Consider the following 27,940-nt stretch of genomic DNA (forward strand, 5'->3'; position numbering starts at 1 on the left):
GCAATAAGAAGACACTCCGCTGCTCTGTAAACGCGATTCTGTGTAAATGTAACAATTTTGACCTTCCTGCGATGGAGTTTGCTGTTTGTTGCGCGTGTTGCACTTGGCTGCTGATGCAACTGTGTTTGATGAAGCCGTGGACTTGGTGAACTCGTTTGTGGCGTCGACGCGGCGGGCTGCGAGGAAAAAGTCACCGGCGGGACTGGCGCGCCATTTCCAGGAAGAGCCCGCGACCCTTCACGGACCCAGTGGAGCGAAGGTATCCGATACCACCTCGCGAGTCGAGCTAGTGTTCTGTGTGGTTTTGGTTTGGCGACACGACGCTCGTTTGAAATTCCGGTGAAGAGGAAATGGCCTAAGGCTGGGTTTATAAACTTCGCGAGAAACGTAAGAGTACAACGACGTAACAAGCAAGAAAAAAAACGAAACGTAAGATAAATACGGTACTTTAGAAAAAATGAAAGTCGCAATACATCGCCAACCCTACGACTTGAACTGTTAAAAAATAACGAAAAAGAATTTCTTCATCAAGCCTCATTTCATAAATTTTTTCTAGGGAAAATTCGTGAAATTATTAATAGTTATTTCAAAGCAACATTTGCTTTCATTTTGTTAAAGTTTAATGACTGAAAAAGTGATGTGTGTGAAATAATACATTCGTAACCTTATGCGTGACGTCTTTCTCTTTTAAAATTTTGGAACATTTCACGTAAAACATTGTTGATGGAAACGCAAGACGAAACGCAAGAAGTTGAAGCTGGATGCTTGCGTTTATTTTTTATTTGTTTTATTTTTTGCGTTTTTCGTAATTTATAAGTGCGAATTTCAAATTGCTTCTATTTAACTTTTTGGATCTTGCGTAGTTTATAAACCCTGCCTAACGTTTTTTTTTGTCTGGGAAGGGGGGGGGGGAGTGGAGGAGCCAAGGGAAAAATGAACCGAGCGCCGCGAAGCCTGAAGCGCCGGCCATTTTCCGCAGGGACGCGCGTAGGACGCCGTATCGCCGCGGTCCAGAGGCCCGTCAGCTGGTCGCTCGGGCGGGAATAATGATTAATGTGTTTTCTGTCGTCGCCGCCCCACTGGACTATGCCAGCGCTACGCTGTTCGTCGCGAGCTTCTCCTCGCGTCGCCCTCAGATGGTAGCGAACCACTCACCCCCACTGCCACGGGATAGCAGCGAACCACTCGACCCCATTGCAACAGGATGGCAGCGGACCACTCACCCCCATTGACACTGGATGGCAGCGAACCACTCACTCCCATTGCCACGGGATGGCAGCAAACCACTCACCCACATTGTCACTGGATGGAAACGAACCACTCACCCCCATTGTCACTGGATGGAAACGAATCACTCACCCCCATTGACACTGGATGGCAGCGAACCACTCACCCTCATTGCCACTGGATGGTAGCGAACCACTCATCCACATTGTCACTGGATGGAAACGAACCACTCACCCCCATTGTCACTGGATGGAAACGAACCACTCACCCCCTTTTCCACGGGATGACAGAAAACCATTCCCCCCATTGACACTGGATGGCAGCGAACCACTCTCCCCCATTGACACTGGATGGCAGCGAATCAGTCCCCCACATTGATACTGAATGGCAGTGAAACACTCACCCTCATTGCCACGGGATGGCAGCGAATCAGTCACCCACATTGCCACTGAATGGCAGTAAACACTCACCCTCATTGCCATGGGATGGCAGCGAACTACTCACCCCCATTCCTACGGGATGGCAGCGAACCACTCACCCACATTGTCACTGGATGGAAACGAACCACACACCCCCATTGCCACGGGATGGCAGCGAACCACTCACCCCCATTGACACGGGATGGCAGCGAATCACTCACCCCCATTCCTACGGGATGGCAGCGAACCACTAACCCTTTTATCACTGGGTGGCAGCTAACTACTCGCCCCCATTGCCACGGGATGGCAGCGAATCAGTCACCCACATTGCCACTGAATGGCGGTAAACACTCACCCTCATTGCAACGGGATGGCAGCAAACTACTCACCCCCATTCCTACGGGATGTCAGCGAACCACTCACCCACATTGTCACTGGATGGAAACGAACCACTCACCCCCATTGCCACGGGATGGCAGCGAACCACTCACCCCCATTGACACTGGATGGCAGCGAACCACTCACCCACATTGTCACTGAATGGAAACGAACCACTCACCCGCATTGCCACGGGATGTTAGCGAACCACTCACCCCCATTGCCACTGGATGGCAGCGAACCACTCAACCCCATTGCCACTGGATGAAAGCGAACCACCCACCCACATTGACACTGGATGTCAGTGAACCACTCACCCCCATCGCCACCGGATGGCAGCGAACCACTTACCCCCTTATCACTGGATGGCAGCGAACCACTCACCCTCATTGCCACGGGATGGCAGCGAGCCACTCACCCCCATTAACACTGGATGGCAGCGAACCATTCACCCCCATTCCTACGGGATGGCAGCTAACCACTCACCCACATTGTCACTGGATGGCAGCGAACCACTCACCCTCATTGCCACGGGATAGCAGTCAGTCACTCACCCCCATTTCCACTGGATGGCAGCGAACCACCTACCCCCTTGCCACGGGATGGCAGCGAACCACTCACCGAATTTGCCACTGGATGGCAGCGAACCACTCGCCTACATTGCCACGGGATGACAGCCATTGCTCTTGTCTCTACGATACATTATGCTGATCTGGATGTTTTTTAAAACCAACCGTCGAAATAATTTATCTTTGCCCTTAAACAGGGGACGAATGAACGAACGTGTTTATTGTTTTGAACACACGTAGGTAGGTTAGCAGCATATTAGAAAAAAAATTCCATGCCAGAACGTTTTATATAATTAGCTATGTTTTAATAATTAATGCCTTTTAAAAAAAAATTAATTTGTTTTACTTCACTTAGCGCAAACGAATAATTCGCTTAACGGCGACAAATATATTCAGAGATGATGCGGCAGGATACTAAAAGTGTTGGTCCAAAAACTGTTAATTTAAACGCAAACAAACATAAAGCTTCACAGGAAATATGTGTTCAGTGAGTATTAACAACGCAATATATAATACTAGCCTTGCAGATTATGGTTTGTGGTATCAATTATAATTGTTATATAAATTTTTTACATTATTTATTTCTCTTAGAACAAAATATGCAGTAACTCGAAATAAACACATTTCCTCGCCATATTGATAAACACTATTCTGTTAAAACGCGTACTTACTACATAAACCAAATACTATAAGCATTACTGAACATTGGTTGAATAATGATGCATTTATATTATACCCTATACCAAATTGCATTATTTTATCAAATTATAGTAGAACTGAACTAACTCATGGAGGCAGTTGCATCTACATTCATATTTTTTTTTGAATTAACAGAGAATAGGAAGGACCTAGTCTTGCTAAGTAAGGAAACAAAATTGTTTGATCTTCAGTTGTAGGAATCAAACTTGCATATGCCAGATATGTTATATTGTGTAGTATAGACCACCTTGAAGATATTGATTCATATCTTAAACATCTTGATACAATAATAAACAAAGTCACTAAAACACACCCACACACACACACCCCACACACATACTTTCCCCACACACACCCTCACACGCACATCAACACACACACACTTTAGGTGCTACTGTCAAAATTCCATAGGTCCCAAATTGGTAGTGACTTTTCACAATTTTTGCCCGACGAGTTCACAACTCGGTCCACGAGTTGACGTTGACGCATTAAATGCAGAAGATTACCTTCTTCGCTAAGTTGCTCTCCGCAGAAAAGTTTCGGATGCCTCCTCGAAGACTGGGCTAAGTCCGATTTCCAAAGTAACATGCAAGTCGAGCTTACCAGTCCCAGAAACTAAGTCCACTTTCGATGTTCGGTGCGTGCTCGGGCATAGTGACGTTCCTGGTGGCGCGGCTGTGCGGTGGAAAGACGACGTTCGTGGAGGTGTGCTCCGTGCTCCTTCCGCCTGCACTTTCTGTGCTCGGTTTTCACATCTGAAAGAGGGGTGGTTGTCACGTGAGCGGTAACGGGGTCACCCCTAACACTCCACTGCTTCTGCCAACGAGAATTTGCCTGGAAGATTTCCACCCGCAGCACACGGATGTTCGACGGCGGACCATTTAGGGGTACAAGTACAAAGGGTTTTGGGGGGGAAGGGGGGTTAAAAAGAAGAGGGCAGCGACTAGCAACCACGACAAAGTAATTTATACCAAGTTATAAGCAAACACCCTTAAAAGGAACTCGTTTACACTTATGAGTATATTTTATTGTTTGTTTCAAAATAAGAATTAATTTTTCGAATAAAAAATGAACCGATCCGAATTAGGGAACTCGATGCGGTACAAACTCGGCCATGTTTACAAGTTTTATCCCTGAACTAAATGTGCGAATACTAGTGTTATATATTAAAATCGAATTGAAAATGCGTGCTGATTATGAATATGCATACAAATTAAAACAATTGTCTGCCTGAAATAGTAGTTTTTAGAAAAACTCACAAAATTTTACTTTCATTGGATAGAGCCCGCATCCGTTTCAGAGCTCACCAAAGACTATACAAGAGGAAGACTGGTAAGTTAATGCTCTTTCTTTGTACCCAGATTAAAACGCGCGACTTTGCTGCCATCTACTGTATGGTCAAACAATCTCTGAAGCGCATTATAGCGGTAGCTAAATGAACTAACTGCGCCAACTACGGCCCGTCGGGACTTTCAAATATGTGACGGGAAATTTGAATATACTAATATAAAAATTAATGATAAATTAATTTTATGTATTTAAACGCTATTTATAGCCAAGAAGCTCTGACAAGATTTTAATAACTGATATAAAGAAATTCATTGTACACAAAAGTGGTGAAATTTATTGAACTGAAACCCCATTTCAACTTTCACAAATTTTGATTCCCTTATGTACATATATGTATGTGCATACATACACTATATATTATATACACACATACATATACATAGAGTGATGCAGTGTTTTCAGTTTGATTTCGTATTTTCAAATATTTGTTACAAACTGTTTAATAAAGGAATCTGTTGGATGGAATAAATTTAATTATGTTAAAGTGTCAAAATTTTCTCCTTTTTTCCTTTGCAGATAATTTTTTTCTGACAATTATTTAAATCTTTATAGAAATTCTCTGCCTTGAAATAGATTTAACAGCATTAAAATACATGAAAATTATTTTTTAGACACATACACATACTAACTTAGCCTTGCTGTTCCTCCCACGTGGTATAATTTGTTTTCATTTAACACATACCTCTCGCTTATTAAATAAGATGAAACAAAATTTTACCTAAATGATATGTAATGATATTAAAAAATTCCCAATTAGAAATACAGTATGTTAAAATTAGCTTGGTATAAATAGCTCATACTATAAACAGATTTCCAAAGTCTACCACCATTTAAGTAACTAATAATTGATCAAAAATATTAATGCTCATTTCGGAATGCATTATTGATAGAACTGTGAATAAAAAATTTGCCATAATTTTAATTCTCTCACACTTCCTTTTGATGCTGTAAATATTAACTGAAATAAGCACTTGCCCTTAAGCTTTGTGAACAATTATTGCATTCCTGGGAAATTTCATGATCTACTGCAATAAAAACAATTTTAAGTTCATTACCATATCACAAGCAATATGAAATCAAAATTTTGTGGAGCTTGTTAAACCAGTCGAGCCATTAAACTGGAACAGTTAGAAAGACTTACTTTTGGAATTATAATCTTAGTAGGAATAGTTACACAAATATGTATGTATGTATGTATGTATGTATGTATGTATGTATGTATGTATGTATGTATGTATGTATCCTCACATACATACATACGTATCGTTTATTGGTGTGTCCAGTGATAATTTGATGCGTATAATTTATTTTATTTATTTTTTTATTTTTTTATTGGATTTGTAACATGCCACACCAACAGCACAAGGCTCCAACGGTGGGCACAACATTTAGGACAAGTACAAAACAAATACAGTAACATTATTAATACTAGAACATAACAAATACTAGAACAAAACAATTACAAGAACAAAATAAATAGTAGGACAAAAATACAAGAATACACAACACAACATACGAATATCCATATGAATACTTAAATTCAAATAATTACTTAAACTTACATCTGAGTAGCACAACAACTTCCACAACAGTTTTTATAAATGTGCTCCTCAAACGCAGCATCTAATCACGCTGCCACAAGATTTATTGTAGAAATGTAAAATCGAGTTCCACTGTAAAACATTGAAATCAGCAGATCATAAGTGTTTACTTGATGATAACCCCCCTCTCCTCTTTTCCGGTTAACACTCATGACCATTGTGGCTAAGTAAGGGAATGGAATGGGAGTATGGGAGTGTATCAAGACAGTGTAATAATGTTTATTAATAAAAAAACACTGATATATCAGTGACGTTCGGATTTAATAATATACAATAGTATTTTAGTGATTTTAAAGAAACAGTGTTTAAGAACTCTTAAATTTTATTCGACCTATTACGTGATTCATTGCTACTTAAATTTCGGGATATGACAAACTTGCGGTTCGAACAGGCCATGTAATCTTTGGCAGTTTCTAATGCTACGCACGTTTCACGAGAAACCTTGCATATACAAGTGAGTATTATACGATTCACGCGTGCGGAAATCGCGCCGAGCAGAAACAGCAGCATTTTGAACAGCCAATCAGAGCACCGCAATTTCGTCCGCGCGATTAACGGTGACAAACGCCTTTTTTGTACGTACTTACACAGTTTCAGTTATCATAAAAGAATAAATAAAATAATATTCATGCATAACTATGATAACAGTAAAAGAAGAGTTGAGTGTATCTAATTAAATACTAAGCTAACTAATACATTAATTTTTATTGTAAAACAGTCTCAAAAAACATGGATGAATTGAGCCAACGATTAAATAAAATTAGATTTTAAACGCTAATCAAAATTTTAAGACTTTATATTTTAATTACATTTTAATAATATCGCATTTATTGCCTTGAATATATCTATTTGCACTAATAGAGTAAGTGTTTTTACTTCAATATAATAAAATGAGACATTTATAAAATATAAAATAGACTCCACGCCCGAGCACCGTAAAGACAGTCGTAACTGTGGGCACACGGAGATTTCAGATGATCTCCATGCAGAAACCACGCGATTTGGAAACTGCTCCAGATATCCGAGTGGTGTCTGTTCACGAAAAGACTTTTTTAAAGATACTCTGAGGGCGTATGAGTAATTCTGTTCACGTATTTCGTTTGTTTTAAATTGTAGTTTTGAAAGAGAGAAAATGGTGTTAAAACGAGTAGTTTTTAGGCATGAAACACCCGGTACAAATTCTTGAAAGCACTAGACGAACTTGCGCTCAAATATCTCAGTTGCCCCGCGCACTACGAGAAAACAGCGCGCCAGCTCAGAGGCGACACCGCGCTAGAAGCACCAGTGAGCGTCGCGCTTATCATCCCGCCTCACCAACACAAAATACACCCCTGACTAGGCGGGGCCATTAAATGCCACTCCCACAGCAGTAATAATAAAAAATAATAATCTGAAAACTGCGAAGAGGACAGATGGTCCTTTTCATTTCCGCCCGACGCGAGAGGGTTTTTTTTTTTCCGACCGTCGATAGCGACTCTTGTTGGTGTCTGCGATACTGGCGCGGCTGGGTGCGTCCGGAGATACTTCGGAGATGTGCGCATCTCCCGGTTTCCCCATTGCGTCAGAGCTTCTGGAGGAAAAATGGGGCCTTCTGTTTATTTACTGTTTTACTCGAGTCTAACGTTTCTTCGACAGCAAGGTCATGAAGACGAACAAACTCAACGACACAATTCAAGGAAACTGGAGGAGTAATTCAACAGGGCCCCGTAGCCAGGATTTTGTGAAGAAGACGATCTAGTGTAATATATATATATATATAATTATTTTTAATGACATATTTAAAAGGAAAATTGTTAGTAGTAGTATGTAAATGTATGTTCGGGCACAGGCTCCAGGCGGAGGAGCCGAGGAGCCGACCGCCATATTGGATTGTGAAGTCACGGCGGCCATCTTAGATGTACGTGTCCTTGACCTTTAACCTTTACCTTGACCCCGGCGGCCATTTTGGATCCGCCATCTTGGATCTACCATTTTGGATGACGTAATTTTGTTTTCTCGAACATTCAGGAATTTATTTTTCCGCCATTTCGAATTATGACGTCATAGTTGCAATTTCCGTTACGGCCGCCGTCTTTAAAATCATTTTTTTACTAACCGATTTTAACGAAAATTTTTTTAAAATTTATAAAAATATTCAATTAATGAAATTTTAAAAAAAAATTTTAAAAACAAACATTAACGACACGGAGCTCGGAGTACGCGGTTCGAACCCGGTGAGGGCAAAAAAAATAAAAATGGTGACCGATCCTTCCCCCGTAGTGGCTGCTGGCAGACTGACCCCCACCACTTTTACCTTGCACATATACGAAATTACAAACACCCCCTCCCCCCTCCCCTACCCAACCACTCTCTCCCCTCTCCTAAATTATTATTATTTATCGCACATGACGATCCACCCCTCCCCCACCAACCCTTTTTAATTTATTTTTTATCGTAAAAACCACCCTCCACTACTACTCTAGTTTTTCCCCTCCCTCCCTCTCTTTACCCTCATTCCCACCCCTACCCCTATCACCCCTAATTTGTTTTAGGGTATAAATACCGGCTGCCGGACCCGGGAGCCTTCAGTTTTGCAGTATCTCCCAGCCTGAAGTAAAGACGATGTTTACGTGTTGTGCGAGCGGAGCAAAGATCTTGTCGACCATCTTAGCTTATGGTAAAGTGCGCACGCTTGCAGCAATGGATAAGGAGACGGAGTTGTCGTACTTACCTAAAGAGTTTCTCCTGGTATACGCTCCTCACGAGATAAGATACGTGTACAAGTTCCTACCGGCGTACCTGCAGCTAGATGAAGACATTCAAGATTGTTTGCCGTTGACCTTGAACTTTGACCTTGACCTTGAATTTTGACCTTGACCTTGAAATTTGACTTTGTCCTTGAAATTTGACCTTTTCCTTGTCGACCATCATGGATCCGACATTTTATGTTCAGTACATGCTACCAGGAGCTACCACCTGCTGGAGTACACCATCTTGTGTGTATACTCGTATTATAGAGTACATTTTCATCTGGATAATTTTATTCTAACCCGCTACAGTGCAGTAATCATTTATTACCGAGGTGCCCCCGCCATCTTGAAATTTGGGCGCCATCTTGAAATCGTGTAATAATGTAGCTAGAAAAGCGGGAAAAAAATCCAAAATTCATCAAAAAAATCACTCATTCATTTACATATTGATTCGATCCGCTCCAGTCCTTGGTTCGATACTCGATCGATGCAATAATGTTTAATTTTATGAAAAAAATAATAATTTCAATAAACCATGTTCAACATTCTTAAAGAGACTTTAAATCCTCTACTACCATCATCCTACCAGACATCAAGACCAACATCTTGGAAAATTCGTAATAATTAACCTAGAAATTCAGGAAAAAGTTAAAAATTCATTAAATAAATTTGCAAACAATATACTGATTAACTAGGTCGACAAAGGTCCTTGGCACGATCCTGGACGAAGCTTAAATAAATTTAATTTAAATACCAGAAATGTGTAAGGTTCGAGAAATAAAACACCACAAATTCTTTTACAAACATAATATTTACTACACAATTTCTATCCTACTACAGGATCACTTGCGAAAGCCAGAATCTTATAAACATTTAGTCCTGCATAGACGTGCAACGACTACTTCTTAGCTCCAACAGCTCAAAATGCTCCAACAGCTTCAACAGCTCCAACAGCTCCAACAGCTCCAAATGCTCCTACTGCCTTTTCTTTCAACAGCTCCAATGATATTGGGCTACAATGCTACGAGTCTAAGAGACTACGAGGCTACAAGGCTACGAGTCTTAAAGGATCTAGCTAGTTCCGAGTTATACATGGCTGCGAGACTGCATGACTAAAAGACCGCATGGCTAGGAAACTACACGTCTAGAAGCTAAAAGGATATAAGTCTACTCGGCTCCAAAACGAAATGTAAGCAATGTACGCGCAATACATGCAATTGACACGCAATAAACGTAATGATTACACAGTACACACAGGAAACCGAACATATACACACAGTACACACAGGAAACGGAACGTACACACAGTACACACAGGAAACGGAACGTACACACAGTACACACACAGGAAACGGAACGTACACACAGTACACACACAGGAAACGGAACGTACACACAGTACACACAGAAAACGGAACGTACACACAGAAAACGGAACGTACACACAGTACACACAGGAAACGGAACGTACCCATAGTACACACAAGAAACGGAACGTACACACAGTACTCACAGGAAACGGAACGTACACACAGTACACACAGGAAACGGAATGTACAAACAGTACACACAGGAAACGGAACGTACACACATACAGTAGCGGAAACACAGGCTTAGTTGGAAATCAGAATACAAGAAATAAAACCATTAAATTTTTACTTTCAATATTTAATTTATCTCTCAACATTACACAAATACAAGTAAAAGAAGCCATTATTGTATGTAGCCAGCTTTCCTCAGTTCTTTGAGTATAAAGGATATTTCTTTGATGCACGAATAGTTTCCTGCACAAAGCGAGCCATGAAGAAGTCTTAGCCGGTCAACCAATATGTTTGGATCTTTCCATGATGTGTAATCAATCTCTTCTACCATCATCTTACTTGCTTGTTTATTACACATACTTTTAATATCACAATCGTTCCAGTGATCATAATAAGCATTATCAAATAATTTATTATAAAACGTCGTTTCCATGGTTTCGGTCTCAGGACACCGCCACATTCTTCGATCTTGTCAGCTTTAGGTGCTTCATCACAGTCTATGCCTTTGTCAACAGCCTCAGAGTCACTGTAACAATCACTGCAGAAGACATCCTCTTCACCCAGATTACCGTATGAATTCGTTATCGATGATGTCGAAGTGTCTTTATCGGCTTCTTGCTTCCTTTTTAGGAGTCCATCATTTTTACAAAGAATGGAGGATCTACTGAATATAGGCTTTAATGTATTCTCGCTTTTCACGGTGTTGATACTTCCATTAGTTTCAGTCTTCCCGAAGCCATCAGCATCCTTCAATTTATGTTCTTCGTCACGATCGGGTGAGCTAATACCATCAGGCTCAGGACAAGGAAAATTATTGTCGTAATGCAGATCACTCTTCTTTAGTCTAGTGGATCCATCGATGTCCTCTATGCCGTAAGTAGGCTTGGCTTTATATGTTCTATCATGTCTGTTTAAGCTGTTAATTCGTGTTAACAACCTGCTACACCGATTACAGCTTAACATTTAGTGTAGTGGGTTTTTAGCACAATCATTCCTCTCATGACGTCTAGCATTCCTTCTCATGTCAAAATCCCTGCCACAGTATCTACAGCGGATTCCTTCCGATTCAGCTGCAGATAACAAACCATGATCCATGGTAGCTTCTGTGACTAATGTTAGATACAAACTGACAGATTTTCAATTGGAACCATTTTTTAAATAGAATTTTTTTAATATTTCATCAACGAAAGTTAAGTTATCTAATGCAAAGCAAATTGATGCAAGTAGTTCTGCTTGTCAACAACAGATGAAGACACATTTTTGCTTGCAGGTAAATATTATTTATTTTATGTGGTATGCGGGATGCTCACTAATGATCGCAAAAGAAGGAAGGCTTCGCTAGACATCAAGGAGAAGAAAGTTCCGTCCTTCGTGATAGTGCTTCTCTTCCGTCTTATCAGATATTTTTGGACTGAGTAATGTTTTTTTTTATTTTTTGAAATCCACCTTATAAAAAAATGTCAGTTCTGATAAAGTACCAGAAATTAACAATTTATTTGCATCACAGGATAAAATGACATAACTCATTAGGTAAAAAGTCCTTCATGCGGAGATCAATTTCTCATCTGTAACCAGAAGCACTCGGAGAAAACCATCAGATGTCTAGTCAGGAATTATGAGAAGCACTAAAAGCGAACCACCATTATATTGACAAGAATAATCAGTAGCACACGGAGAAAACCATCAAAATATTGTCAAGAATAATCAGGAACACACGGAGAAAACCACCATTATATTGACAAGAATAATCAGGAGCACACGGAGAAAACCACCATAATATTGACAAGAATAATCAGTAGCACACGGAGGAAACCACCATAACATTGACAAGAGTAATCGGAAGCACATGGAGAAAACCGCCTCAAGTTTTCTTTAATGACATGAAATTACAGAAAAAATTAATAAAAAAATAAAAATAAAAACGAAAAAATACAAAAGATTCTGCTAGCTTGTGAACTTGTCATTGTTGTGCAAAGTTAGAGTTCTAGTACAAGCCAGAATCCTTTGTATTTTTTCGTTTTTATTGTTATTTCTTTATTAATTTTTTCTGTAATTTCATGTCATTAAAGAAAACTTGAGGCGGTTTTCTCCGTGTGCTTCCGATTACTCTTGTCAATGTTATGGTGGTTTTCTCCGTGTGCCTAGGTAGGCAAGGCCTAGGTAGGCAAGGCCCTTAATCGATTTGAAATGCGAGTTAGAAATGTTATTATGCATTTTTTTCCCTTAGCTTTAAAAAAACTATATGCATGCCATGTTGAAGATGGAATTGGCAAACGTTAAACTGGCTAAAAAAAAAATAATATCGTTAAATTTAATTAAATGAATGTTCTGCCATACTAGATACATAAAATACTAGCATAAGGAAGTATAGAAAAATTCAACGTCAAATGAAAAAAATTCAGCCTAGAAAAAAATTCAACGACAATCTTAAGGAAGAAAAAAAAAACTAACGAATATAAGTAGTGTGTAATAGCCGGTACTGAAACAGGCTTCAGGCTGTGGTGCTTGGTGCCGGGTCAATGACCGACCTCTTTGACGTCACGGCGGCCATCTTGGACTCAAAAATTCCTCAATATTCCTTAAAAATGACTCAAAATGACTCAAAAATTACCATTTTGAGGAAAAATTTCCTGTTTTAGTCCATAAAAATACCAGAGGCTGAAAAAGTCCATATAGAGGCTTAAGCATCCATGTCTACAGTCTCCGATAAGCCTCTGACGTCATTATTGATTATGACGTCACCGTTGCAAATACCGTTACGGCCGCCATCTTTAAAATCTTTATTTATTATCCGATTTTAATGGTAAAAAAAATTAAAATTTATAAAAAAAATCAATTAATTAAACTTTAATATAAAATTTTAAAAAAATTACATTTACGGCACGAAGCTCGGAGTTCTCGGTTCGAACCCGGTGAGGGCAAAAAAATAAAAATGGCGACCAAGCCTTCCCTCACTGTGGCTGCTGGCAGACTGACCCCCACCACTTGTTTCATAGCATATATATCATCACCTAGTACGACGTCATGTCCACCATCTTAAAATTTATACGCCATCTTGAAAATCTTTAATTATTATCAGATTTTAATGAAAAAAAATTTAAACTTCATCAAAAAATTAACTTACTAGAATAATGATTGATTAGATCAATTTACATACTTGGTTCGAAACTGCTAAGAGCAAAAAAAAATCAGATCCTTCCTCCACAGAGGCCAACTACAGACAGACCTACCACCACCAATACCAAGGTATATATCGTCAGCTGGTATGATGTCATGTCCGCCATCTTGTCTTCGTCCGCTGGAGACTGTCATCTTGTTTTCGTCTGATAGAGAGAATTGGCGACATGTTAGTATAATAATTATGTGTTCACCATACCTTTAACCTCGACTGTTGGCATTGAACTTTGACATTGACCTTGAACTTTGACATTAACCTTGAAAATTAACGTTAACCTTCAAATTTAACATTGACCTTGAAATTTGACTTTAACTTTAAAATTTGACCTTGACCTTGAAATTTACCTTAACCTTGATATTAAACTTTGAAAATGACGACCATCATTGATCCGACATTTAATGTTCAGTACATGCTACCAGGAGCTACTGCCTGCTAGTGGTCATTGCCACCATCTTGTTTTTATCTGCTGGAGGACACCATATTGTGTGTGTATTCGTCTTACCATCATGCTAGTTTTATTCTAACCCGCTACAGTGCAGTTATCATTTATTATTACTGAAGTGCCGGCCATCTTTCAATTTGGGCGCCATCTTGAAATCTTGTAATTATTTAGCTAGAAATGCTGGAAAAAATCCAAAATTCATTAAATAAATAGCTCATTAATTAACATATTGAACCCATGGATTCCTGTCCTCGGTCCGATTCTTGACCAGTGACAGGTGTAACTAAATATTAAATATATGTAATATTTTATTTTCCATTACCTTTCGTGGAATTTATTAATCATTCACTCTACGAAAAACAACTCAATACAATGTACCTGACCAACGAATTAAATACAGTACCGCTATGCCTTACATAAAAGTCTAATTTTTCGATAATCTAAATAACCTATAAATCGTCCATGTACAAAGCCGCACGTACAGGCCAAGTGTCTCCAAACCAAGAGACCGAGTCATGACAATATCAGACGTATAGGCTAGTCATTTCAGGACCTCATAACCTTCGTCTTTAGCTAATTACAGTCAATTAGACCATCGTGAAATTTTTATACATACTATAGGACCAAGTGACCTTGAAAAATATTTTAGTAACACCAAGAGGTTTTGAACTAGTAAATATTCAGTCACTACATATTTTACTACGCGCAATCAACAAAAAGGAAGCACCATCAACAAAAAGGCAGCACATTGTGGAAGCACACTAAAAAAAGGCAGCACATTTGAAAGCACCGTCAACGAAAAGGCAGCACATTTTTGAAGCATAATCAATAAGGCAGCACATTTGGAAGCACTATCAGAAAGGCAGCACATTTGGAAGCACAATCAAAAAGGCAGCACATTTGGAAGCACCGTCAACGAAATAGCAGCACATTTGGAAGCACCGTCAATGAAAAGGAAGCACATTTGGAAGCACCATCAACAAAAGGGCAGCACATTTGGAAGCACCATCAACAAAAAGGAACCACCATCAAAGAATGGGAAACTCATTAAGAAGCACCATAAACAAAAAGAAAGAACATTTTGGGAACACCATCAAAAAAAGAAGCACATTTTGGAAGCACCATCAACAAAAAGGCAGCACATTTTGGAAGCACCATCAACAAAAATGCAGCACATATTGGAAACACCATCAAAAAAAGTAGCACATTTGGAAGCACCATCAACAAAAAGGCAGCACATTTTGGAAGCACCATCAAAAAGGAAGCACATTTGGAAGCACCATCAAAAAAGGAAGCACATTTGGAAGCACCATCAAAAAAGGCAGCACATTTTGGAAGCACCATCAAAAAAGGAAGAACATTTTGGAAGCACAAGTTACAAGAACTAAGTCTTAGAAATCAGAATACAAGAAATAAAAATATTAAAAGTAGTATATAATAGGGGCTACTGGATCAGGATGCAGGATGTGGATTGTGATTGTCGGTCCGCCATCTTGGATTCTGACGTCACGGCGGCCATCTTGGATTGTGACGTCACTGCGGCCATCTTGGATGAGCGTAACGGGACACAGTGTAACGTGACACTTTTTCGTGCATGCACCCGGCGTAACGGGACACAGCATAACGTGACACTTTTTCGTGCATGCAGCCGGCGTAACGGGACACAGTGTAACGGGACATAACGTAACGGGGTAAGTAGATCATGGCGGCCATCTTGGATCCGCCATCTTTAAATCGAGCGCCCCACTCATTATGATGGAAAATTCGTCTCCGTCGCCATATTGACTTTTTTCTGTTCCACTGGAGGCCGCCATCATGGATATCGTTGACTTTGTTTCTGCTGTATGTTCCTAGATAGCGCCAACGGCGCTCATGTTTTTTTCTGTTCCGCCGCAGGCCGCCATCTTGGATACTGTCGACTTTGTTTCTGTCGTTTGTTCCTAGAGAGCGCCAGCTTCGCCCTGTCTCATCACATAAGGTCGATGTTCCATTACCTACCATAGCTATTATGAACCTTATCGACATTTTAAATTTAATTTTTTATGAAAAATATATTGGAAACGCTGTGATTCGAACCATCGCAGCTCTGATCTCTAGGTTGGAAAACATACGCCTTTAACCGCTCGGCCATCGAGAAATTTACCAGATTGAAAATTAAATAAGGTATATATAAAAATTACATGCATATTTGGACTTGTAATTTTTTTTAATTTAAAGTAATAATTGCACCACCTGTTCGAGACAGAAGCACCATCATGGATTATAAGGTCACCGTTGCAATTACCGTTATGGTCGCCATCTTTGAAATCCGTAATTTTAATGCTAGAGATTCGGGAAAAAGTTCAAAATTCATTAAATAAATTTGTAATCTATATACTGATTGAATAGATCGACTAAGGTCCTTGGTTCGATCCCTGACCGATACCAAACAACTTTAATACTTTAAAAAAGTACCACTAAAGTGACAGGTTTGAGAAAATAAAAACACAGCAAGTACCTTTAAAAAAACTTTTATTACATACTACGCTACTACAAGCACAAAAAAAATACACAGACAAATTACTAAAGTTTTGTGGATTTCTCGATTCTAACAGTCTTTTTGTTGTATGGACCAAGTCCTTTACATGACTTGAAATGTCTATTCAGTTTATCAGGTCGACATATTGGTACACCACAATTTTCACACAAAGACGAATTATCGACTTCATTAAAAGGACAGTGATATATTTCGTGTCGTTGTGCACTTTGAATATTTGCTAATGTTTTGTTACAAAATATACAGCTTGATTCCGATGAATGTACAGCCAGTCTATCACAATTCCTGAGGTGCCGTTTTAATCTTCCATATTGTACAAACTTGCTTAAACACCTGTTGCACTTATATTTAATGCGTTCAGAGTCATTACTACAATTGTGTATTACATAATCCCGTAATTTCAAGTTTTTGATCTTCTCACAGTACGTGCAGTCGGGTGATGGAACACCGCTGGATGCTCCTTCCTTCATCAATGACACTGGAATTGTTGACAACCATTGTAACACTGCTGACATGTTAACTTCTGAAGCCGTTGAGGTCTGCTCTGCAGAAGATGTTGCACGCGTCGAAATCTCCTGCTGTGCTGAGAGAGCAGGTGTAGCTGTAGACATCGATGTCATCGTGCTCTGCACTGATGATGGTAGACCTTCAATCCAGGTTGGTGTAGATAGTGGTAATGATGCCATCGAGTTCTCAAGAACAGCTAGATACCGGTCTATTATGTTATACAAGTCTAACTATCCGATCCGTTCATCACCGCAGTCAGAGACGGACTAAAGTACATATCACCAGGGTCTCACTTATATAGTCTCATTTGCTTGTTCAACACATGAGTCAAAACAATAACCATGTTCATTATACTCGCACTTAACTTTCTCGGAGCATTTTATATAATGACGATGTAAGCTGTCGAGGCGTGAAATTAGTTTTTTACACTTATTGCACTGAAATTGTATTCGTTTCAGTAAATTATTCGGACAACTGCTTCTTTCATGTCTGCGAGCGCTTGAAGTTCTAGTAAATGATGCGTCACAATATTTGCATTGATGCGCTGTACGCTCTTCATGAAATGAAGTCTGGAATGCAGATGGTGAAACTTCAGCTGATGGTGGAACAGCACGTATCGTTGTCTCCTCTGCAGTCGGTATCGGGATCTCCACCGCTGTCGCGGTCTCCTCTGCAAATGGTATCGGGATCTCCGTCTCCATCATCGTTGCTGCCATCGAGGTCCCCGCTTCTGTCGGTAAACATTCTATTCCGGTCGACATAACTAAATCTCACGAAACTTAATGGAGAGAGCACGTCCGTACTGCACCGCGGCCAGAGGTGAACTGCGGGTCCAGTCGTCTGAACCTCGCTTATATACCCATGGTCTACTGGTACCTATACTACATGAGTCAAAATATTGACTGTTTTGAAAAAATTTTTATTAGGTACCTAAAAATTGTAGAAATAAAAAACACACGAGTTCAAGTTTTACACATTTATTTATAAAAAGTACACAAATACATATTAGGTTAAGGAATCAAGCATTTTCACAAGCAAAGTCTTTAATGCCGCACGAACTGACTCGTCGACTTCGGTTCCAACTGGTTTGTTGACTCCGGTTCCAACTGGTTCGCCGGTCACGCGATCAGGAACACAGGTTTCCAGCTGGTCATCTTCTGCAACGTCGACAACTCCGACAAGACATGGTCGGTGACGTCTGTGACCACGTCTACGCCTGGGCTTTGGCTCAGTGCTAGTTGGGACAGATTCACTGCCTGAACTGCGACGACGAGACACACACCGTTTGGACGTCTGCGTAGAAGCATCACAGGTCGCAACAGGTTGCAACACGTTCATGTTTGGTGTTGCACATGCAGACGAGGCGACTACCTCAGCGATGCTAGCAGGAAGGATTGTGTGTGGTCTCATGTGATAGACGGTGCAGTTTCCAGGTTCGCAACAATCTACCAGCTGCTGAGTCGGTTCGTAGGACACAGGAAAGTGCGCAAACCGCCAATGCTGAGCGCCTCCATCACAGGTTTCTGTATATGTACGTAGATACCCGGAATCCCAGTAGCTGTACTCGACAGTGCTGAAGCTAGGTCTTGCGCACACGTACACGTTAGCAGGATGAAACGTAAACATCTTCTTGCAGGCCGAACGTCAACTGAAGGCACGTACGTAGGTACGCCATTTATATATATGCAGGCTCCTACTAACATTGAGTGTGCCATTTCTGCATTAACTGCGAGTTTGTACAGGCACAGACACGTTCAAACTTGTCACGTAGCTGCACGGCGTATATTGCACTAAGCTTGCGCAGGGAAGGACAGCCGTAGTCGGTCTGTATATCTACAATTTCAGCTGCTCCGACGTCACACAGTTCTCGTAGCCATTTCTTCTGTTCAGGTCCGGCAACGTAGATTATTTCGTTTTGCAGTAGTAAATCTTCAATAGTGTTTTTCACTTGGTGGTACGGAATTTTTCCTTCGTCCCACTCTAGTCCATGATAATATTTACATAGCCATTCATTCGACCGTTTACTTTTTTCGTCTAGTAGTTTCCACGGATACGGGGGTCGGAAGCTGCGGGTTCGAGTCTTGTCTCCTGAGGTGACGGCAATTTCCTTGAGCACGAATCCATTTTGGCTCTGGAAACCTTGCAGGTTGCAGTACATCTTGTCGCTAGCAATGCTCGGTCGTAACTAAATTATCATAGAAAACGAAACGGTATTTATGTCAGAATTTTCACAAGTTTGTCTCGACAATTGTACGAAGCAAGCCGATCGTGAAGTATCAGACAAAAAGCATAGGTGTTTGGCGGAATATTTCCGCTAGTCGTTATCTCGATCCTACAGTCGATGATGTTTGAATTTATTCGATCATCCTGTTTGGAAACGTCAAACACCATTAACGAAGCCTTGTTCTTGAAACTGTCGGGACTCAGTGTCGGTGACTGTATCCGCCCATAGTAAGCTTGCTGAAACTTGGCGTACATTTGATATGCTAGAAGAAATCTTCCACTTTCAAAATCCATGTTCATGTCAACGTACGGATAACTTTCGCTGTTTAAAAATATTTTTACATTACGTATTTGACAGTTATCGAATACGGAGCGACTTACTCCTGCATTGAGCTGTCTTCCGGTCTGAAGTCCGACGATGATGTATCTTGGTTTTTCCGTAGCGAAGCTGGACTTTACTATCCAATTGATACGCTGACTATGAGGCAAGCCAGGATAAGTTTCCAGGCTCCAGGATCGGAATGGCACATCGAAGTTCTTGCCATTTTCTATGTTCTTCAACATCTTGACTCGCTCAACAGTGCTCACTTGGATGTGGGGCAGCATCCACTCGATAGACTGTAGTGTTAGCGAGACATCTTGAGGGTTTTCTGCAGCGGCGACAATTGCATTAATGTGCGTGTTGGCTAGAAGCAGTACGAGCTCTTGTTTCGAATTAATGATTATATGCTTGTAGTCCTCAGCGAATCCAAGAAGCATGGGCAGAGGAACACAAACTTCGAACTTCCCTTCGGCATAAACCGGAAGCTTATATTCATCCTCGAGAGCCCAACCGGCCATCTTTGCAGCAGACAGTTCATTTGGCGTGAACGAAAGGTAATTTTTCATAGCAGATGTTATGCCTACATCTCTCGTCTGGTCTACCTCGACACCATTGAGTACATAAGTAATGCGCTCGATTAGGTGAAGAATACCATTGCAGGATATTGATGTCGTTGTCGGGTGCGTACCATCCGCTTTTGTAAGCGTGCCTCTTATACGTAGAAATGACTGCGAAGGTAAAGTACAAATATCTTGGTGCTGTACAGCAATGCGTACTTCCGATGGTAGTGCGTACGGTCCGAGCAGGAAAGGCTGGTACTCGTGCAATTCCATTTTCGTAATGCTGTCATCAAAAATGACCGGATCTTCCACGTTGAGGATTTCGTCTTCCATATTTATTCGGCACTTGTTCAATACTAAGGAGATACTTTATGTTGTCAGGTGTTAACGCACCGATGTCTGGTAGAGAACTGTTCTTATTCACGACAATACGATTTCTTTTATAATTGGTCGGTGTTACGAACTTTATGCCCATCGCTTCAAGTGCAGACGTAATGTAATTTCCTCGTCTTGAAAATTCACCAATCGTCCTCGCTGGTCAACGATTCGGACGACGACTTCGTGTGCGTACTTCACGACGACTGGAATGTAAATGATACTTTGCGGTACTTCTACCAGTTTATATCCTGGCGGGACCATCGGCGAAAACTCGTGCAGCATGTTGCTTAGTCTTCCGTTGAGATACGTTCCACTTGCCAAATTACAGTTTATTCTTATGACATTCACAGGCAAAATGTTTACTGCGCGCGTAGATTCGTACGTTCTTCCTGTACCATACACCTTTGATTCGAATCCGAGCATCGTACCTATGGTCCCAGGTTTCGTAAAGTCGACATTTTCACTGCATGTTAGAATGCTTTTTTGAGTGTTTGGATTTCCACGCAGTTGAAAGTCTGCATCCTGTGGTAACATATCCCTGATGTAATTTGCAATGTCATCTATTTCGTAAGAGCCAACAGGTAACTGTATTTCATGAGCGGTCCCATCGCTTTTCAGGAAGCAGATCTTGCAATTTTCCTCGTCGATATTAGGTATGGCATTATACGTTTGAAAATCTACGAGTCCGATACACCATTCTCCGTCTAAATCCAGAGGCGGGAAATGAACCGCCCGCAGCTCAGATGCGTGACCTGTCAAGGTAAGTGTTATCGACATGACTAATAAATTATCGTCACTGCACAACCTTTAAGTAGCAATTTTTATTGGTCAGCTAATTTTTGTTTGTTAAAAAGCGAAGACACAAGTGTCCGCAGTTTGTTTGATTAGGCCTCTGTTCCGTTTCGTAATTGTAAAACAACGTAGTGGTCCAACCCAGGTACTGTCGCAGTTCGGGCGGAGGCCGTAAATTTCCAAAACTATCGTAGTACTCGGCCATGTTTCCAGTCTTTACATAGGCCACCCAGTGCGTGCCGCGACCCGCCGACGTGTCTAAATTAATGATGGCACGTTCGTGCGTTTTTGGCTTGCTGGGCAAAGTGTCTCGCATAAACACGCCGCGGAAATTTGGTATTTGAAGTTTGCGTGCGTACTTTATTAAATCTATATTGGTGAGCGGTCGTTTCGGTAGGGAACTTAGGATTTTTTCATTCGTTTCTTTTTCATGCCTCGGCCTGATTTGTGCGGCCGTAAGTACAGTCCTGCGCCGTTTTTTTTACCGATGGCAATGGCTTCCATGCTGGCATTATGTCGCTGTGCTTCTTTTAACTGCTTGCGTTCATTCTTCGAAGTGTTGACTGCCCGCACTATACCGCTCGTTGCACCGATGAGGCCGCCGAGAACACCCAATGCAGGCAAAAGCAAAGGAAGAAATCCTCCTATAATCTTCTTGTCGAGAGTCTGTAATTTTTGCTTGGCTTTTTGCACGCCTGCACCAGTCTTGCGTTTGGTCTTGCGCGAGTTAGTCTTTGACTTGATGGAGTCGGCTCGACGAGCGCCCAGTCCTAATTTCGTCTTTGCCTTCATGATTTTGGAAACGCCCCACGCTGCGATTTTCTCTCCAAGTCCCGCGTTCGACGATTTACTTATATCTTCGGCTTCCTGTGTCAATATCTCGTCGGCACGGTGCCTAGATTCCAGATCCTTGCTTAATGAATATGCGATATCGTGCTGCTTGCACTTTTCGTCCAGAGAATTAATTCCCACGTCACCGCGAGCTAACATTTTCGCTAGTTTAGTCCCGGGGCCGCAGAATCTGTAGCCGGGAATGTGTAGCTCGAATGGTAGATTGTTTATCAGCGAGTTTACGAGTCCCGCACCGATGTGTTTTTTGTTCTAAACCTCTTCGAGTCATTACGCACAACTGACCATAAAGTATAAATGTGTTTGATTTTATACAATTACTTTAATACAATGCAGGTCGTCAAGCAAGACGTGTGTTTGCCTGTGCGCATTACGCAAGACGATGTATTTAGTGCGCGTGAATCACGACATGGCTTACTGTTGCCTTCTGCCGTACGATGCATAATGGCGGGTCCGTCCAACTGTGGCAAGACGTGTGTTTTACTGAGTTTACTGGAGGAGCCAAACGGTCTTCGGTTCGAGAACGTTTACTTGTATTCCAAGTCGTTGCAACAGCCAAAGTACCAGCGCCTAGCAACTGTTCTACAATCTGTGGATGGTCTGGAGTATTTTCCGTTTAGCGATAATACCGATGTTGTACCTCCAAACGAAGCAAAGCCTAATTCCGTGTTTGTGTTCGACGATGTAATGTGCGAGAAACAAGGCATAATACAAGAGTACTTTTCCATGGGCAGACACGCCAAGGTAGACTGCGTTTACCTGTGTCAGACGTACGGTCGTATTCCAAAACATCTCCTACGAGACAACGCGAATGTCATAGTTTTGTTTCGCATGGACGAACTTAATTTACGCCACGCTTATGACGATCACGTAAACACCGACATGACATTCCAGGAATTCAAAGACATGTGCTCCTTGTGTTGAAAAGAAGAACACGGATTCCTAGTTATAGTCAAAGACTGGCCTCTATATAAGGGCAGGTACAGACGAGGTTTCGATCAGTTTATTGCCAAACATGAGTCATAGCATTTCGAAATTCGGCCGTAGCAGTCGAGACTTACGTACTGCTCTCAAGTCTCATGACGGCGATATCCGCAAATACATTTCGCTACTGGCTCAAAAAGTAGACAGTGTGAAAAAGGAATTACTTGAGTACCTCGTAGCCATAGACCAGCGCGTGGAAGCTTCGGATTCTCGCATTCGCGACATGATCGAAGTATCGAATGCACAAAGACGTGACGATCTGAGGACTTTTCAAAGTAGTCTGAAAGCATCACTATCTCACTTGTCGACAAATTCAGATTCAGCCAAACACAAGAAAGAAGTTTCTGCGAACGAATAAAAAGGTATATAAGGAGGTCTTGCAATAAGTTTTCAGCCAGTACAATGTCGGACCTGGCCAGTGACCTTCATCGAGCTATACAGTCTGTTCGCGAAAAATATATATTTGCTAGACGAACCAGACTTGCACGTGAGATGGAAAATGAGGAGATATTTAAACCAATCACTAGTCGCCTCGACGAACTTAAAAACAAGGAAGAACCAGCCTTCATTGTGAAGACAGAAGTTGAAGATGAAATGCCAACTGTAAAGAAGAGAAAGTATGAACCGGATCGAGAAGAGGACTTAACAAGTACAGAGTCCATGCACAAGAAAAAAATACCGAAAAAGGGACATCAAGTTAATGCAATGGTCCGACCATACCTGATATCGTTTACGAGCCGGAATAATGACACGACCTACGGAGTGTACAGAAAACATAATAAGTGGTTCCTCGGTGCTAAAGAAATAGACTTTCTACCAGGAAACATCGTGCGCGTAGCAGAGTTCAAAACGCGCGGGACTCCGGGTCTGTACGAATTGCTGTTTCGCAGGGAGCCTAAAGGATATTCTCACAAAGACTTACAAGAGTACAAAAAACTGCTAGAGCTAACCAGTGCACATTTTCGCGATAACGATCCAGTTAGTGGTGTATATAAAGACGTAGATCATGAAAAAATGGACATTCTCGCTAATCTCTTCAGTGAACTAACAATACATGGCGAAGGTTTAAAAAAGCTAGAAAGTGGTCAGATATTTGACTATGTATATTGGGACGACCCTAATGAATTAGTTGATCGCCTTAGAATTCTACATGCTTCGCTTAGTGTAGGAAACTATTCGCACATCAACGAAATAGTCTCCATACTTGAAGAACTGAGGGAAGCCGGCTACATACAATGAGTCGAACCGGAATCGCTCGCGAACTTCATGCTCCTGCTAGACGGAAATACCTTCGTCGCAAAGTCATAGTTCGTGGAATTGACGATTTATTCCAGGCAGACCTTGTTGAGATGATACCGTATTCCCGATTGAATAAAGGTTTCAAGTACATGTTGACAGTCATCGATGTTTATAGCAAGTTCGCTTGGGCGAGACCTGTCAAATCAAAGACTGCAACTGAAGTAGCCAAGGCCATGAACAATATTTTGCGTGATGGACGTGTACCGTCGCACCTGAAAACGGACCTCGGGAAAGAATTCTACAATGCGACCTTCAAGACTTTGATGAAGAAGTATGGCATCAAACACTACTCTACATTTAGTAACGTAAAAGCCTCCGTTGTCGAAAGGTTTAACAGAACTTTGCGTTCCAAGATGTGGCGGCAGTTCACGGCTAACGGAAATTACAAGTGGCTTGACATCTTGCCGAAACTAATAAGCGAGTATAATTCCACGGTGCATTCTACCACGAAAATGAAGCCAAAGGACGTAACGGACAATCGCCTGCTTCAAACAGTGTTTTCCAACACGAAGAAGAAAGATCCACGAAAGCGTAAAGCTAACGTCGGTGACATTGTGCGAATCTCCAAGCAGAAAGGTATCTTCGAGAAAGGTTTCACTGCGAACTGGAGTCCCGAACTTTTCCGTGTGACACATGTTCGTGAATTAGAGCCTAGGACCTACTACCTCGAAGATTTGGACCACAAACCTATCCATGGCGGCTTCTATGCCGAAGAGATTCAGCCAACGTTGTATCCCGATACGTACTTGGTTGAGAAGATTATAAAACGAAGAAATGGACTGTCCTACGTCAAGTGGTGGGGCTTTCCACCTCGCTTTAATACGTGGGTGGCAGATGCAGACGTCGAAAAATCCACAAAACTTTAGTAATTTGTCTGTGTATTTTTTTTGTACTTGTAGTAGCGTAGTATGTAATAAAAGTTTTTTTAAAGGAACTTGCTGTGTTTTTATTTTCTCAAACCTGTCACTTTAGTGGTACTTTTTTAAAGTATTAAAGTTGTTTGGTATCGGTCAGGGATCGAACCAAGGACCTTAGTCGATCTATTCAATCAGTATATAGATTACAAATTTATTTAATGAATTTTGAACTTTTTCCCGAATCTCTAGCATTAAAATTACGGATTTCAAAGATGGCGACCATAACGGTAATTGCAACGGTGACCTCATAATCCATGATGGTGCTTCTGTCTCGAACAGGTGGTGCTATTATTACTTTAAATTAAAAAAAATTACAAGTCCAAATCTGCATGTAATTTTTATATATACCTTATTTAATTTTCAATCTGGTAAATGTCTCGATGGCCGAGCGGTTAAAGGCGTATGTTTTCCAACCTAGAGATCAGAGCTGCGATGGTTCGAATCACAGCGTTTCCAATATATTTTTCATAAAAAATTAAATTTAAAATGTCGATAAGGTTCATAATAGCTATGGTAGGTAATGGAACATCGACCTTATGTGATGAGACAGGGCGAAGCTGGCGCTCTCTAGGAACAAACGACAGAAACAAAGTCGACAGTATCCAAGATGGCGGCCTGCGGCGGAACAGAAAAAAACATGAGCGCCGTTGGCGCTATCTAGGAACATACAGCAGAAACAAAGTCGACGATATCCAAGATGGCGGCCTCCAGTGGAACATAAAAAAGTCAATATGGCGATGGAGACGAATTTTCCATCATAATGAGTGGGGCGCTAGATTTAAAGATGGCGGATCCAAGATGGCCGCCATGATCTACTTGTCCCGTTACATTATGTCACGTTACGCTGTGTCCCGTTACGCTCATCCAAGATGGCCGCCGTGACGTCACAATCCAAGATGGCCGCCGTGACGTCAGAATCCAAGATGGCGGACCGACAATCACAATCCACATCCTGCATCCTGATCCAGTAGCCCCTATTATATACTACTATTAAATTTTACTTTCAATATTTAATTATTTCTCAACATTATACAAATGCAAGTAAAACAAGCCATTATTGTATGTAGCCAGCTTTCCTCAGTTCTTTGAGTATAAAGGATATTTCTTTGATGCACGAATAGTTTCCTTCACGAAGCGAGCCATGTAGAATGTGTAGAATATGTTTGGATCTTTCCTTGATGAGTAATCAATCTCTTCTACCACCATTTTACTTGCCAGTTTATTGTAAATACTTTTAATATCACAAGAGTGCCAGTGATCATAATAAGCGTTATCAGATTTATTTATTATAACAAGTCGTTTCCATCGTTTCTGTCTCAGGTACCGCCATATTCTTCGATCTTGTCAGATTTAGGTGCTTCATCACAGTCTATACCTTTGTCAACAGCCTCAGAGTCACTGTAACAATCACTGTAAAAGTCAATTCTCTTTACCCAGATTACCGTATGAATTCGATATCGATAATGTCGAAGTGTCATTATCGTCTTCATGCTTCCTTTTTAGGAGTCCATTATTTTTACAAAGAAGGAAATATCTACTTGAATTCGGCTGGAATGTATTCTCACTTTTCATGTTAAGGATTTTTCCATTGTCTTCATTCATCCATAAATCATCAAAGTCCTTTAATTTAAGTTCTTCATCGAGATCGGAAGAGCCACGAACATAATCTCTCCCAAGACAAGGAAAATTATTGTCGTAATGCAGATCACTCTTCCTTAGTCTAGTAGTTCCATCGTTGTCCTCTAGCTTATACGCAGGCTTGTCGTTACAAGTTCTGTCATGTCTTTGTAAGCTCTCTCTCCGCGTAAACGACTTGCTACATCGAACACAACTTATCATATTGCGTAGTGGGTTTTTAACACAGTCATTCTTCTCGTGTTGTCTTCAATTCATTCTCAAGTAATATCTTTGCTGCAAAATTTACACCTGTGTCCTTTCGATACAGCGACAGACACCAACTCAGGATTCATATTAGTTACTGTGGCTAATGTTAGATACAATCTGAAAGTTTTCCAATTGGAACCATTACTTAAATATAATTTTTTAAATATTTCGTCAGCGAGAGTTAAGTTATCTCATGCAAAGGTACTTATTGAAAATCAGAACTACTTACAAGTACATTAAGTACAGTGATTGTTACAGTACTCTGAGGCTGTTGACAAAGGCATAGACTGTGATGAAGCACCTAAAGCTGACAAGATCGAAGAATGTGGCGGTGTCCTGAGACAGAAACGATGGAAACGACGTGTTATAATAAATAAATCTGATAACGCATATTTTGATCACTGGCACGATTGTGATATTAAAAGTATTTATAATAAACTAGCAAGTAAAATGGTGGTAGAAGAGATTGATTACTCATCAAGGAAAAATCCAAACATATTGGTTGACCAGCTAAAACTTCTACATGGCTCACTTTGTGTAGGAAACTATTCGTGCA

At 40.9% G+C, this 27,940-nt stretch overlaps 1 protein-coding gene across 1 annotated transcript in view; it reads left to right on the forward strand.

Annotated features, from left to right (window-relative positions):
• The first annotated feature begins 201 nt into the window (after window positions 1–201).
• Window positions 202–27,940, forward strand: part of LOC134542214 (plasminogen activator inhibitor 1-like) — a 64,530-nt gene continuing 36,791 nt past the window's right edge. The window contains exon 1 of the mRNA XM_063386293.1: window positions 202–259. The gene's annotated coding sequence lies outside the window, so the exon portion shown is untranslated. The remainder of the gene's footprint in view (window positions 260–27,940) is intronic.

This window comes from Bacillus rossius (assembly GCF_032445375.1).
Source record: "Bacillus rossius redtenbacheri isolate Brsri chromosome 4 unlocalized genomic scaffold, Brsri_v3 Brsri_v3_scf4_2, whole genome shotgun sequence".
Classification (NCBI taxonomy): domain Eukaryota; kingdom Metazoa; phylum Arthropoda; class Insecta; order Phasmatodea; family Bacillidae; genus Bacillus; species Bacillus rossius.